The sequence below is a fragment of the Epinephelus moara genome, chromosome 18 (assembly GCF_006386435.1).
Source record: "Epinephelus moara isolate mb chromosome 18, YSFRI_EMoa_1.0, whole genome shotgun sequence".
Classification (NCBI taxonomy): Eukaryota; Metazoa; Chordata; class Actinopteri; order Perciformes; family Serranidae; genus Epinephelus; species Epinephelus moara.
Window position 1 is genome coordinate 39,517,939 of NC_065523.1, and position 14,955 is coordinate 39,532,893.

The following is a 14,955-nucleotide window of genomic DNA, read 5'->3' on the forward strand; positions in this document are numbered from 1 at the left end:
GGGGGGGGGGGGGGGGGGCGAGGACGTCGGCGTCCTGGCGGAGTTAGAGAGGTTAAAGAATTAAAATTTCATTGCTCTTTGAAAGAGTGGACTTTCACTATCATGTCATCATATTATCTTTATATCAGTGAAATAAAATTGTCTCGAGATGAAGATATCATTTATCTTAATTATTTCTGAAGTTGTTTTCATGACACACCTACCAGTCACTAATTTGTTGGATGCAGGTCGTCAGTGTTTGTCTGACATCATTATAAATATAAATCTGAGTGTCGTCGGCATAATCCGGTGAAGATATGTGGTTGTTTCCTGTGATGTGAGCCGGTTGCAGCAGCAGCAGCAGCCTAGGCCTGATCCAGATCCAGAGGGATCCAGATCCTGGAGGTTAGAGGAGAACAGATCAGATGTGTTGTTGCAGATGTGAGCAGACAGCTGAAGAAGAAACTATGACTGATGGCGAGGTCACATCAAAGACTCTGTCTCTGGAAATGTCTGCAAGTTTCTCAGTGTCGACACCCAGAGAGGTGAACACTGACACCAGAGGATGGTTTTCATTTTCATGTGATTAATCACTGGAGGGGAAAACCTGCAGGAGGCTCATTACTTGTCCACAGACACCACTGCACTTTAATGAAAAGCTGAGAAATAATATTCAGCTCTGTTTCACACTGTGGACGATGATTTAGCTCCAAACACATGAAAACACAGATTCTGACATGTTTTCTACATTAAATTCTGCCTTCACATATTTTCTGTACATTTCATCATCATATATACTATATAGAATATTCTAAATGTTTTACAGTCATCACTTTATCACAATTAAAATAATGCTCATGTAGAAAAGAAAGATTTTTTATTTAATTTTTTTTTTTTCCCTGGAAACTTCACCTTTAACCCCCCAGATGTTTCCATGTGGTTATGATCAGGCACAAAAATCACTTGGCTGTGGTAGAAGATCATGTTTAGAGGGCACGATCTCTGCAGGAGAAGCCACCGATGTCTCTGTTTTCGTGGCACCATACCTCCAGGACAGGTGTGATGTGTCCGTAAAAATGACCCATGTTTGGTGACTAAAAAGCTGCTTGAAACGCAGCGATTGCTCACTGAACTGGTTTTGTCATTTGTTGGTGATAAACAGTGGTCTGCAGCTCAGCAGTCTTCCCATCACACCATCCACCATCCCCTCCACCTCTGGCAGCTCACACGCTACGACACTATAGACACAATAATTGATATATAAGACACGTTGGTTTGCAGGAACATCCAGCACTGACTGTTATTCTGACGTCTGGGCTGCAGGAACATCAGCAGAGCAGCCCGCATGTTTTTAAAACCCTCCTTTAAAAAAAACAAAAACGAACGGCTGATGATTAATCTGACGACAGGCAGAGGCCAGGGAGAGATAAAGGAGTGAAGAGGAGGAAGATGAGGATGAATGAGTTAACAGAGTGGAAATCAGGTGACCCAGTTAGAGAGGTGAGGCTCGCTGGAGTGAATCTAACCATTAACAGTGTATTCAGAGTTTAAACACTGAGACTGAGACAGGAAGTGAGTCATTTATCTTCATCATGTGAGCGACAACAGCCTGACTGCATGTTACACACCCTGCTGATGAAAGTTTGTACTCTGCTGGTGATGATGATGATGATGATGATGATGTGAGAGACACCTCTGTACGTCTGAACGATGCTTCAGTTTGTAGGTCGCAGGAAGTCCTGTTATGTTTGTTACTTTTGTAACCTGTTACCCAACACTGTGAACTGATTATGACTACTTTTAAGTTTATGGATGAATTAGTTTGTGTTAGTCTGAGCCCACCTTTAGCTGCTTTGTGTTTAGTGCTCATTAGCTAATGTTAACATGCTAACATACTAAGCTAAGATGAGCAAGGTGAACTTTACGCCTACTAAACATCAGCATGTTAGCACTGTCACTGTTAGCATGTTAGCATTTAGCTCAAAGGACTGCCGTGCAGCCGGGTCTTTAGATCTTTTCTCTTGTTGTTAAGAATCAGTTCATATTACCTTAGCTTAGCTTAGCTTAGCTTAGCTTAGCTTAGCATAGAGGGTAGATTAGTGTTGTGATTTGGTGCATTTATGTGTTTTCTAATATAAATGTAAGGCGTGTTAAATGATCTGAATGCAGATCGAGTGTTTTATTTTTTTGTGGTTTGTTGGTGAATTTCATCGTTTGAGTCGATGTTCTGTTTTGCAGTTTTCACAAATGGCTTGTCATTATTTTCAGTGGTTTATGTTAGCTTAGCATATTTTAGCTTAATGAGTAGGTAGTTTCTAGAGATGTAATATAAGTACATTCACTCATGTACACTGTAAAATATCTGACTGTATATTTACAGTAAATTACTGGATACTAGGTGCATCACTTTCACAGTAAATTACTGGATTACTTTTACAGTAAATAGTCATTAAATGACAGCTGTATACTGTGATTATTATATTTACCTGTGTCCTCACAGCTAAGGCCCGTTACTTTACTGTGAATTAGCACTACATTCCTGTAAATTACTGTATTTAACTGTAGCTCCACAGTTTATGTTCATCGGATTGCTGTGATTAAGCAGGATGCTACTGTAGAGTTACTGTATTTCACTGTGATGTAACAGAGTACTCCTGTTAAGTTATTATATTTACCTGCATGAATTTCACAATAAAATTCTGAGTACAGTTAATAGTCGCAACCTTTAAGGTGATAATAAAGTAATTTTTTGTGAAATATTACAGTTACATATTAATTCGTATTCGTAACTTTCTGGAAATATTTTGCAGTGTAATTTTGAGTGAGGCTACTCACCTTTTACTAATTGATTTATTGAATGAATATATCAAACAAATATCAATATATCTGAGCCGACAGATTGAGACATGTGTTGATGTAAGCCTGAGAGTATCGCTGTGTCTTTATGTCTGTGTTTAGCTCCTGTTGGTCAATAAACCGATACAGCTTCATCTTCTTAATTAGCTATTAGTTCTTCAGTAGAAACACTCCCACAGACAGTTTCATTTGTTTCCACTGCAGCTTTTTAACTATGTTGTTTCAATAGTTACATCAGTGGAGGTTCAATTAAGATCTCTGGGTTTTGGTGGTGAAGAGTCAACTCAGAATAAATCACTTCATTTGGCATGATGTTCAGAGTTTTAGAAAATATAGAGAAAAAAAAAAGAATTTACTCTCATTTGGAAAAGAATGTGTATATAAATCAATAAAAGAAGAATAACTAAAAAGATTTTATGGATGTTTGTGTACACTTTAATTTAATACTTTAATTGAATCAAATCTTCTCATCTAACTAAACCTTTTTTTAAAATCACTTCAGACTAAAGAGCGTCCTGGCTGTAAATAAATCACAGGTATAAGCATATTTAAAGATCAATACTCTGTGGAGAGGCCCTGATTGTGTGGCGCAGCTGTGATGCTTATTGGTGTGATTTATCAATACCTGATCAATACTTTATTGAAGCCCAGTCAGACGTGCTGCCGGTGGAATTTAACAGATGTTTTAGGAAACAGTGAAACACACACAGTGTTCCTAAATCTGTTTCAGTGGATAGTTCTTTTTTAGATTTTTATTTTGCTTTGTTCATGTTTTTCTCTTTTGAAACCTTCATGAGTTTATTCTGATTACCTGCAGTGTTTTTACACATATTTCACAATTTCACATGTTCATAGTGATGTCTGGGATATTGAGCACTCTTTATAATAATGATAATAAAAATAATTATAAACTTTATTTATAAAGCCCATTTCATTCAACAAATGCAGCACAAAGTATTTTACAATAAGGACAGTAAAAGCACTGAGTGCTTCACAAGAAAATAGACATAATGACATCTCAATGTAGAAGGACATTTTAAAACAGTTTCAAAAATAATAGAATTGTAAAATTATAAATTATAAAATCAAATTAGATTTTAAAAGAGTTGCAGCAGTGTAAAGCAGAAATAGAAAGTAAAAGCGTAAAAAGAAAGACTGTCAGCTGTACAAGGAAAGTCAGAGCGAGTTAAAGTCTAAAGTGAACAGATATGTTTTTAGCTTTCTTTTAAAATATTTAGCGAGCTAGCTTCTCTGATATCTATAGGTACTGTGTTCCATAGCTTTGGGGCGTCACTGACAAAGGCTGCTTCCCTGATCTTCTTCCGACTGTAGCTTTACGCATAAAAGCTGTTCAAAGTGCTGTAAATAAAGCAAACAGGAAATACAGCCTAAAACATTTGAACTCAAACTCATAAGAATTTAAAACTTAAATTTAAAAAGGTAAAATCAGGGAGGACTGCTGAATAAATCAAATGTAAAATCACAGAGGACCCAGGATTGAGCCCTGGGGAACTCCACTCATCATATTAGTGTGTTGTACCAATAGAGATTAAAATATCAGTCATTTCTGGAAACGTCCAAAAACAACATGCTATATTCAGAGCCCTCCAGCGGATGTAGGAATAATAACTGCTCCTGGATTTTATTAATTGCAGATCATATATTTTAAATTTTCCTCCAGTTTCAAAGGAAAGTTCAAATTTTGGATGAAAAAAAGAGAAACACATTTAGTTTTGTTTTGATAATAAAATATTTAAGATTCTTAAAGTTGTTCTTAATGAACATTTTATACTTTCATCTTTAAGATTGTTTCACTGACTGAACTGAATATGGAGAAAAGTCAAAGATTTTGTTCTCATAATGTTTTTTAAGTCCTGTTTTCACCTCTGACATCTTCCACATCACACGACCTGATGTACATTAGACCAAATATACCTAATGTACAAGGACCAGAATCAAACAACCTCACCAAGAAAAGAAACCTAAGAAACAATTATTTATTAGGAGTTAATAGTTTTCCCAGCATCCCTTTATACTTCCTTTCCTCCTCCTCTCCTTCCCTCCTCCTCCGCCCCCCCCCCCGCCCCCCCCCCCCTCGGTGCAGCAGGAGTGAGATGAAGGAGTCGGCAGCACTGAGGCACTCTGGGTAATCTCACTGTTTTCCCAGGATGCAATGAGTCATGGAATCAATACATAATCTTCTTCTTTTAGTCGGGTGGCGGCTGGCAGGCAGCCTGTGTGTGTGTGTGTGTGTGTGTGTGTGTGTGTGTGTGTGTGTGTGTGTCCTCATACCAGCACACGGTTGCTGTTGTCGGATGAAAACCTTGTAAGGTTTACAAGCTCCTCTCTGATCGTACAGGAGTTGAAGTCAGACGTTTACATGATGTCACCTGGCTCCTCTCATCAGGTGCAGGAATATAATCACACGTTCACACACGGGGCAGAATTAAAAACCACTTCATAAGGTGATTTTAAAAAAGCCCGCAGTGAATGGAGGAGACACAGTGAATACATTTTTCTGATTGTAACAAAAACAAAAAAATTCTTTTAGTGTCACACTTCATACATATTTTTATGATATTATACATTCATGTACCAAAGTCTCTACTGACGGCCAATCAGTACGTCCGTTCTGCTCCTGCTGAGAGGAAGACACGAGAGTGACAGACGTACACCCACAGCCCAACACTGACCGACGGCAGACCTTCAGCTTGGTGTGTCACGGCTTCAAGAATCCAAGACATGAAACACAAAGTAGTGCAGAAGTTAAAATATAAGAATATAAAATGTAATAGCATAAAATCAAATGGAATCCTGTGGCAGAGGGAAATATAGACGAATACAGACTGGTGTGTGTGTGTGTGTGTGTGTGTGTGTGTGTGTGTGTGTGTGCGCGCGCAGGTATCTTCAGGTAGAGTCAGTGGAAAGGTAAAGTGAACCACTTAGACAGTAATTATTCCTCCCTCCCTCTTCCTTTCTCCTTCCTCCCCTTTCCCATCACCATCATCTCTGTCTCCTCTTCTCTCGTCAAATATTAATCCACCTCCTTCTCTCCTTCCCTTTTATCCTCCCTCCTTCAACTTTTCGTCTTCCTCCTCTTTTACCCCCATCAGCTCCTCCTCCTCCTCATCCTCCTCTGCCCCCCTCCGTCCATTACCATGCCCCATAAAAGCCCCTTTTTTCTTTCCTGTCCCTTCATCTCTTTATTTCCTCAATTTGTCCCTCTGGCGTCTCCTCAGCAGAGAAAACGAGTCGACGGCAGTCTGACCCTTTATTTATAGACCCAAAGAAATAAAGGAAGACGACAGACAGTGTGTGTGTGTGTGTGTGTGTGTGTGTGTGTGTGTGTGTGTGTGTGTGTGATCATGTCACTCGTCTGTTATTCTGAGTGTCTCTCTGTATTCTGTCTGAGGAGGAAATCTTTTAAAGAAACAATCTCAATCTGCACAAAGTTAGGGACCGTTCCTTATTTACACATATTTAAGAAAAGCCTCAGTTTTTCCCTCTCGTTGTGGAAACGCTTTATTTTTGGCCAAATTTTAAACGAGGTGTAGAATAAAGTGATTTTGATAAAATCTCACTATTTTCAGTTCAGATTTAGTTTTTGTGTTTTTGTTTCCGATGGAAGCGTTCATAATACACGACGTGTCCAAGGACCGTCGAAAAATGGAAAAATAATCAGTGAAAAAATGAATACAAAAAATGTCCATTTAAATTTGTATGTCCCCCCACTAAGCCAAACTAAAAAAGTCCCTCCCCAGTGCATACAAATTATTTGACATGCCTCCCCGTACTTGCAGAGACAGATATGTCTCTGTATGAGTTGGTGGAGACCAAAAACAGAGCGAACGGCGAGAATATTGGACTAATATTCAAACACAAAGACTTGTGATTCATCATTATCTGTAACTGTTAAATGGGGAAATTAGTTCAACAAATCAACTTAGAAATGTTGCATTCACTGTTTCTGACGTGATGTAATGTAGAGATTGGGCAGTATTTATCACATAATGTCTTCATTTGTTGTGTTTTGAATAATTATTAAATAATTTCACCACATTAAAACCATTCAGTGAAGCTGACATTAATTGTGCTTCATGTTACTTTTTGAAAATGGAAGAAAACAACAGTAAATATCAATGTTCATCTCCCAAAAATCCTCCAGAGACAGAAGACAAAGAGAGACATGGACAGAAAATCCAAATAAGCTGCTGATTATCAGCCGGACGAATAACAGTTATTTAAAAATGAATAAATAGTTAAGCTCACGTAAAACTTCAGTGAATGAACAGATAATTAATAGGAAAGATCTTAAGCCAAAATACCAAAAATATCTGCTGCCTCCAGCGTCTGACACCCGACAAGTCTGTGTTTTGTGTTTGGTCATATACGAGACATTTAAGACGTCACATATATTGTAACGGGCATGTTTCATCACTCTCTGACATTTTATAGGCGATTAATTCAGAAAATAATCTGCAGATTAATTTGAAATGGAATTATTTGTTCATTTTTAAGATGAAAAGAAACTTTGAACATGTTTGTTCAAAATGAGCTTTAAATTCATAAATAAAGATTTATTTTCTTATTTCCTTTCTTGGCTTTTAATAATAACAAATCCAGCAGAAGTGTTGAAATTAATATTATAAAACGTATTTGATAATGAGATGTGATCTGTGATGTCATCATGTGTCACTGACCTGTTCAAACAAATTCATCCATTCATCAGCTCTCTGTGTTCTGTTAATGAAGCTCAGACTGCGGCCGACGTGTGGTGCGTTCATGTGCTCATAAGTGGCTGTGACATCTGAGTGTCTGCCAGAAGGTGTCACGTTCACTCATTCACGAGAGCAGAACAAGAAAACATTCAGTTCATAATAATGAAAAAGATGAATGTGTTGATTTGTCTGTTTGAAGCGTTTAAAGATCCGAGCGACGAACGTTTGATGACGTTTGTGTTTGTGAGCGAGCGAGCGGTCACACAGAGCACAGATGGACTCTGGGTAGAGCCAGAGATCCCAGTGGATTGTGGGTAACACGGCTCGCTGCTGGCATGGTTTACTGCTAACACACACACACACACACACACACACACACACACACACACACAGAAACACAGAGCGTGTATCCATGCATGCAGGAACACACACTCACTCTGCTGGCATCAGAAACACACTCTGACACCTGAGGTCAACGTCCTGATTTGAGTCTGCATGACAAGAGAGGGGAGGAGACGAGGAGGGGAGGGGAGGGGGGGGGAGGATGAAATGAAATAAAGGGGGAGGAAAGGAAATAAGAGAAATAATGAAAAGGACTCAAGGGAAAGGAAAAGTGAAAGGAAATGAAGGAAGTGAAGGGAACAAGAAGGAAAGGACAGAAAAGGGGAATTAACAGAAAATATAAAGGACAGGTAAATTAATATCAAGGACAGTGAAAGGATAAGATGAAAAGGAGAGGAAGGAAAGGAAATGATGCAAATGGAAACTAAAGGAAGGAAGTGAAGGAAAGGGAACAAAAAAGAACGGAAGGAAAAATCTGAACCCAGACTACATATCTACATACATAAATACTTTTAATAATTGATAAAAAATAAATTCATACTTTTCAAATCCAACTGATCTGTTTTTATTTTAACATCTGAATGAATCAAATAAACTGCGACATGAAGGAAAACTGATTTTACGTCTTTCAGCTCGTTTTCTTCCATAAATAATTTTGTTTATTTGTTTTGTCGTCGGTTCTTCTGTTTTACTTGTCAAGTTTGTTTCACGTGATTTTCTCATATTTTACGATTTGTTGCAGTTATTTTAACGTGTATTTTTTACAGTGTAGCAGCAGCAGAACACTGTCCTCTCTCTCCCCTCCCCCATCCTCTCCTCCTCCGTCTCTCTCCATCTCTATCATCACCCATCCCCCCTCTTCCTCCTCCTCCTCTTCCTCCTCTCTGCAGAGCTGCAGGGTTTCACTGTTCACTTGGTCACATTCATTCGCTCATAAGCAACTCCTCCAACATCTGACACCAAATACAGTCTCATATATCTGTGGATCAATATCATATCAATATGATATAGATTATTGATCAGTTGTAGTTTGTGTGTTACTGAGCAGATTAAAAAAGTTTTTTGTTTATTTTCGGGACAGAAAAAATTATTTATTATTATTATTATTATTATTATTATTATTATTATTTATTAATAACTAAGTGATGTCGTGTCTGGACTCTGAAACCTGAATGTTGTCATCATGAAGAACTTCCTGTTTGTGTGTGATTAATCGTCGCATTGATCTGATCGTCAATCAATAGATAATCAATCAAAGAGCAACTGCTGATTTCTAATGAGGGTCCATCTGTGTGTGTGTGTGTGTGTGTGTGTGTGTGTGTGTGTGAAAATGATTTCCTCAGTAGAGTCTGTGGATCTTCAGCTGTGACCAACACACTCTCTCATTCAGTTGACTTAAATATAATATTCTAAATTTAATCGATTGTCTCCTTGAAATGATGTTTTTATAGTTGGTGGTTTGAAAGTTAAAGTTCTGTTTTTGTACTAAGTTTAAAATAATACAGCATTTTGATCTTTGCTGCACATGAAGTGTTTATGGTTACAGCAGTTGCATCGGTTCATCTGTGACTTTAAAACTTTAGTTTTTAAAGTCAAAGCGCTGAAAAGTGATCCAGACGCTGCAGCCGCCCTCTCAGACGGAGCGAGGTGCTGCAGAGCAGATGAAAGATTTATGACCTGATGATACTCTGATCCCTCGCTGTATGTTTGTGTTTGTGTGTCACATATAAACCTCTGAACTCCTCGCTGTCCTCTCTGATCTCAGCACAGGTGTGACATCAGCAGAGCCACAGCCAATCAGAAACCAGAGCTAAAAGTAACCGTCTGTGTGTGTGTGTGTGTGTGTGTATTGGCTAAACGTAACCATGTGTGTGTGTGTCGGCTAAATGTAACCATGTGTGTTTTGGCTAAACGTAACCACGTGTGTGTGTTGGCTAAACGTAACCACGTGTGTGTGTTGGCTAAACGTAACCATGTGGCAATCAATCAATCAATTTTATTTATAAAGCCCAATATCACAAATCACAATTTGCCTCACAGGGCTTTACAGCATACGACATCCCTCTGTCGTGTGTTGGCTAAACGTAACCACGTGTGTGTGTGTGTTGGCTAAACGTAACCACGTGTGTGTGTGTTGGCTAAACGTAACCACGTGTGTGTGTCGGCTAAACGTAACCACGTGTGAGTGTTGGCTAAACGTAACCGTGTGTGTGTGTGTATGTGTTGGCTAAACATAACCGTGTGTGTGTCGGCTAAACGTAACCATGTGTGTGTGTGTGTGTTGGCTAAACATAAGCACGTGTGTGTGTGTTGGCTAAACGTAACCACCTGTGTGTGTGTTGGCTAAACGTAACCACGTTTGATGATGAATTATTCATCAAACTTCTTCCATTTCCTTCACATCTGTGCATCATCAGCTCCTGACCTTTGACCTCTCAGAGTGTGTGTATGTGTGTGTGTGTGTATGTGTGTGTCTAAAGTGAACATTATAGATTTGTAGGATAGCAACAAAGCAGATTACTGATCAGTTCAAAGAAGATGGCTGTTAATACCAACACAGAGACGTCTGGAATTTACTTCCTGTTTGATAATATTAAACTTAGGCAGCTGCCAGCTTAAAGTAATCATCATCATCATCATCATCATCACCAGCAGTGCAGGGGTCAGAGGTCAGAGCGGAGCAATCCTCCGTGATGGTTGAGGAGAATGCAGCTCCAGATGAGGCAATGAGCCGCCTCCAGTCTGCAGATCATTCACAGATCCTGAATGATGAATGAACTCATTACTGCCAGCAGATCCTCAAATTATTATTTCACTGTCGTAGTTTTTTTTTTTTTTTTTTTCTTCATGCCCTGCGATGAAGAATGAGAGCGACCCAGTTTCAGAGACTTGGTGTTTTTGTGCCGTGAGGGATCGACGGAAACAAACTGAGACTCAGAGAAACACACTGTAGTACTCACACACACACACACACACACACACACACACACACACACACACACAGTACAAGGCTGATGTACTTTTACTTTACTTTGATTAATATCTGTATTTTGCAGATCTTTCTACTTTCTAGTAGAAGTTTAAATCTTTAAATGAATATTCTTGAAGTACTTTTGGTCTCTGACACAAAACATATAAAACATCCTGCACAGCTGCAGATTAAATACACAACAATATTCAAAGTATCTGCATCAGATCCATCATCCTGTATATACTCATTTAAAATAAAAACCATAATGTCTAAAACATTCGTGAGACTTCTGTGTTCGCCGTCATTAAGTCGTGACCTTACGTCACCTCTCTCCTTACGTGCTGAGCAAATGCTGCTTTTCACTGTGGAGATTGCTGTTTGCATGGACGCCGACATCCTCGCTCCCCCCCTCCTCTGTTAAATGGTATCTCCCAGGCACACTACATCATCAAACCATGTGGTGTTTGGTATTGCTGGATTCAGGAAGCTCTCGACTCTTCAAAAATAACATCGATTTTCTTTTATTTATTATGTATTTTGCACCGGGGCAGCCTAAACACACAAAGTCCCACAGTGTCATTTACCTGCTCAGATGAAGCCACAGACAGTTATTCATCCTGAAACACATTTTTTATCTTATTTTAGGCAAAATCTTCAACTTTTTACTGACTTCAGAGGCCCATTACTCTGTCTCTGTATCACCTAGAGTGTTTCTGACACTTTCACAAGAAACTTCAGAGAGTTTTCTTTCTGGCAAGACCTCATGCATGCATGTAGTCAGAGCGGTTCAGAAGCTATAGTCGTTTTAATTTGGGTATGTCATTTTAGGTGTTTTTGCAACAAAATGGGGGTGGAATGGAAGTATCTTCTCATCACATGATTAAATAGAGACTTGACATACGTCAACATACATGTCACCCAGCAGTCATCATTGCAAATTTGTATATGACATTTAACATTTTTTATAGTTTATTTATAGTTTTTATAGTTAATGTGGAATAAACGTATCATTTTGTTAAAGGTTGCAACGACTTCACAAAAGAGAAAATTCCATAATGGAGATATTTGAGTTATTTCTGAGGTGTTGTTCAACATGACCAACATAACATTTTTTCATTATCTTGAAAAAAACAACAACCAAAAAATCTGTTTTTTTATGTTTTCTTTAATGACACAATTGCAGTACTTTTATCAGTTATTCTAGTTTATTTACTTCCACAGTCTTTTAGCTGAGGTCGTGCAGATTTATGGGAGATGAAGTGTTTGAAGATTCTCCAGGAAATGACATCACGATAAACAAAAACACCACTGTAGGCCCTGATGAACTGTTTCTACTGCAGAGTTCAGAGGTTAACTTTTAATATTAATGACTGTGTGATGTTTTCAGTTAATTTAATGATGAAATGATCATCAGATCAGATATGTGCGGCAGTAACATGAAGCACAGCAGTGACAGTTTATATCAAGACACTGATATGTGTTTATATATAAGACAAATCAACAAAGAAAATTAGACACCTCAAGTTAAAGTCTTTACATGAATGAATGAATGAATGAATATTTCCCATCAGCCCCTGCTCCTCTGCGGAGCGGCTGACACCTTTAGTGCTGATTAAACTCAGAGAAGACAAAGACGCTGCAGATGTGTGTCTTCCTGAGGACGAGGGCAGTGTCTTGTGATTGGCTTTTTGTTTCGGAGCTTATCAGCTGAGACCAGACGTGTTCACGCTCACTGTTGCTTCCCATGATGCTCAGCGGCAGGTGTACAGAAACACATCTGCAGCAGCGTCTCACCCTGATACTGAGGACTGGTGAGATGATCACTGATCTGTCTGTGGCACACAAAGACCCTGTGAGACCCTGTGAGACCCTGTAGGACCCTGTGAGACCCTGTGAGACCCTGTGAGATCCTGTAGGACCCTGTGAGACCCTGTGAGACCCTGTAGGACCCTGTGAGACCCTGTAGGACCCTGTGAGACCCTGTGAGACCCTGTAGGACCCTGTGAGACCCTGTGAGACCCTGTTGGACCCTGTGAGACCCTGTGAGACCCTGTGAGACCCTGTAGGACCCCCGTACCTCTCTGTAAACCACAGATACGTAACATTTGTATGTTTCATATCAGCGTCTCTAAAGTGACATAGTGTCTGAGCTGACTTATTTCCAGTAGTTTTTGTGTCACAGAATATGAATGGTTTTTAGTGACCCGTCCCCACAGAATGTTCATATTATTTTATGACTGTGTTTCCGGTGGCTTTTGTGCCAAACCAAGTGGTTTTTGTTAGTTCCTGTTAGAACTATCTGGATCCAGTTAGACTTTTGTTGGACCCTTTTAGAGCCCCTGAGGTTCTGTGAGACCCTGTTAGAGCCTAAAAACCTTCCTAACACTCTTTTGACACCAAAACTAGCATATATATGCAGTTTTATTAAACATGGGGAAACCCACTAACAGTAGGCGATAATCTTTCCCACTGCCAGAAGACCAGCATGCCTTTCTGTTTTTTTCCTGGTGTGTCTCTTTCAAAGTCACAGACAGGTCAGAAAACAGGTTAGTAAACAGAAGCAGCTGGAGGCCAGTGAACATGTCACGGTGGTTACTTCCTTTTGATCTGTTTCACTTTCAGTTTCTCTGTTAAACTGATTAAAGCTGATGTATTTGGAGCGACGCTCTCACGGGCCATGTTTTCTCTGCACAGTGTGAGACTGTGTGAAGACGGTGGAAATTTCTGACCTCTGGCATCGTTTTAGAGCCGAGGAGCGTCAACATGCAACACACACACACACACACACACACAGTCAGGTGTTGTTGGCAGGATGAACAGGTGAAGCTGCCATCAGTCTCTGTGGGAGACGTCAGGTCCAGGTGGAGACGCCTGAGACAGAGAGATGATTCCATGTTAATAACCTGAAGACGGCCACGCTGGAATATTTCATCCTTCAGCTGATGAATCAGAAATGTCACATTTCATATTTTTTTATCATAGGATTACATTTTTAAGTCAGTTTTTGTTCTTCTGATCTGAAATCGTGATTTTTAACTGTTTCTTTGCTGATGACTTCTGATTTTTTAAAGCAGAAACATCAAGTCAATTTGTTGTCTTGAGGAAGCAACTTTTGTACCATTACATGTAAGGGTTTTTTTTAGCAGTAAGTCACCTCTTTTCCAGCAGCTTTTGTGCCACGAAATACAGGTGTTTCTTCAGGAATCTGTCACTGTGTTTCCAGCGGCTTTTGTGCCCCTAAACTAAGTATTTTAAGCCAAAACATGATCTTTTACTCACGATAACCAAGTGGTTTTTGTGCCCAGTCACAACAACACATTCAACATTTCAACGTAAAATTTTATTTATCAGATACATAAATATGTAGGAATGTAACGTTGTTAGAACAGTCTGGGTCCGTAATTTAATTTCAAACTGTTTCTTTGCTGATGACATCTGATTTTATAAATAAAGAAACATAGAGTCTGTTTGTTGTCTTTAAAAAGCATCTTTTGTACCACCAAACATTAGTGTTTCTTAGCGACCTGTTGCAGCTCTTGTGCCTCTAAATGTGTGTATTTTAAGCCAAAACATGTTCTTTCCTCACCATAACCAAGTGGTTTTTGTGCCCAGTCACAGCGACACATTCAACGTTTCAACATAAAGTTTTAAAGTATCAGTTACATAAGAATGTAGGAATGTAACGTATCCATGGTTTGTAGAAATGTCCAGTACTAACAGTTACTCTGGTGATTGTGTCGCCCATGTAGACCATATGGAGGCCCATGTTAGAGCAATAACATCCTGTCAGACCCAGGTAGATGTTCTGAAAGAGGTTTGTTAGTTCCTGTTAGATAAAACTGAGTCTGTCATTTAATATCTGTTTCTTTGCTGATGACGTCTGATTTTATAAAGTCAGAAACATCAAGTCCGTATGTCGTTGTTTAAAAGCCGTGCTGAAACCCAGCTGGACTACAGTTCCCATGATGCCTCAGGTGCAGACCGGTCATAGTTTTACTGGTTGCTGTCTCTATGTGCGGGCGAGGCCTCACAGAGTTTGTTTGGCTGCAGAGACTCAAACTGTTCTCAGATCAGATAAACAAACATATA

General features: G+C 39.3%; 1 protein-coding gene across 1 annotated transcript in view; it reads left to right on the top strand.

Moving 5' to 3' along the window:
* The window catches only part of stx1b (syntaxin 1B), a 73,435-nt gene that overhangs the window by 19,870 nt on the left and 38,610 nt on the right, over nucleotides 1–14,955 (top strand). The window lies entirely within an intron of this gene.